The 1,788-nt window shown below is 40.9% G+C and overlaps 1 pseudogene; it reads right to left on the reverse strand.

Moving 5' to 3' along the window:
- Positions 1-920: 920 nt before the first annotated feature.
- On the reverse strand, positions 921-1,039 carry LOC146011761 (5S ribosomal RNA; annotated as a pseudogene).
- Positions 1,040-1,788: the final 749 nt, after the last annotated feature.

Below are 1,788 nucleotides of genomic sequence, written 5' to 3' on the forward strand. Positions count from 1 at the left end.
AGCCCTCACAGTCCACGCTGCCCTTGCTTCCCTGTGCAGTAAGGATGCAGCAAAGTTGAATGTCAGTTGTTGGAGAGTGGACCGGCGACCATTCATAGAGGTAGCAGAAAAGTAAACCCCCAGGGCATTGTGGCAGTGGTCCCAGACCGAGCCGCAGCCCATCAGCACCCCAACACTGCCAGCAGAGGCCAACCTGGATTAAGCCACAGTGTGTACCTGAGGGTGGGTTTGTTTTGTATTTGCAAAGGTGCAAAACAAAAGAAAGTAAACGCTTTTTGGGCGCACTCTTAGAAAATGTAATATGTATTTAGTTTAAAACATAACTTTTATTGCGGACTTGTTAAAATAAGGTGGCATAAAGAATAAATGAAATAAACATTACTCTGAGAATAATTGTTTTTGTTTTTGTTGTGTGGTACTGGTAAGTAATAATTCATAAGTCATATACCAAATTTTGAGTTTACCACACATATAATTTACCATTTGTTGCATGTAGTCATCAGAGGTAAAGGGGGAAATTTACTAAAGGAAATTTGTAAAAAATAGGTGTATTTGTATCCAGAAATACACTTATTTTTGACATTTACTATCCCGAAAATATGGCAATTCGTAGTCGTATTGCTGTGCTATCAATACGAATGCGAATTGCCGTATTTTCGGGATAATAAATGTCAAAAATAAATGTATTTCTGGATACAAATACACCTATTTTTTACAAATTTCCTTTAGTAAATTTCCCCCAAAATGACCAAAGTGACCGTAGGTAGCAAAAATGAGTTTGTTGTCCCAAACTGGCAAGCAGATTTACTGAATAAATTAATCCTGTAAAATACAATAATTAATGCCAATATTGGCGAGGGTTTAGAATCGAGCAGTAGGCGGCTCCTGGGCTGCTGGTCTGTTGACTGGGATACCTATCTACGATACCACACCTGGACTTCTCCAGGGGTCCCCCACCTGGATACTGCCCTGGCCCTTCACTGCTTGGCTTCCAAGTTCGAAAAGGGTTTGGGCACTCCAGTGAGGTATGGTGGTATACTAGTTGTGGATTAAGTCCCGACCAAGCAGCTCAGGTTAACTGCTGAATGTTACCAGATGTATTGGTTTGTAACCCAATTAATTTGGGGCAGAAGTAATATATCCCAACAGTAGCCCTGTAACAATGTGCATACAGTATTGAAGTTGAAATACTCTTTTTTTTGCAATGAGTATCAGGGTAACATTGGTGTATTTTGGTAAAGGCTATCAACATCACCATAAAGATACCGTTATAAGCTTCTGACACACACACACACACACTTCTTGTGAGTGTTGTATGTCCTATCCCAGCTCCACATTTATTGTTATTCAGATGAAATCTACAATCCTACACATTTAATCCTTCTCTTTGTTCCACATATACACCCCTTGTGAGAACGGGAGAAGAAGGAGAACCAGACACAGACAGTGCTTTGGATATATCCTAAACATTATTGCTGCATTTTACATGTGTATACCCACCAAGACCTACCGCATCTTCAACAACAACAAGCCCTGGTTCAACGCCCAGCTCAGACAACTCCGCCGAGCCAAAAAGGAGGCCTACAGCAATAGTGACAGAGCACAATACAACCGAGCTAAGAACTCCCTAACAAAAGAAATCAGGCTAGCAAAAAAGCGATTATCTGACAAGCTGACAAATGACCTGTCCACTAATGACCCTGTATCTGTTTGGAAAGGAATGCAATCTATAACCAGCTACAAGAAAACACCCAAACCTACCGCCATGTACCAAGACATAGCTGATGA

The sequence above is a fragment of the Crinia signifera genome, chromosome 6 (assembly GCF_055691185.1).
Source record: "Crinia signifera chromosome 6, ASM5569118v1, whole genome shotgun sequence".
Classification (NCBI taxonomy): Eukaryota; Metazoa; Chordata; class Amphibia; order Anura; family Myobatrachidae; genus Crinia; species Crinia signifera.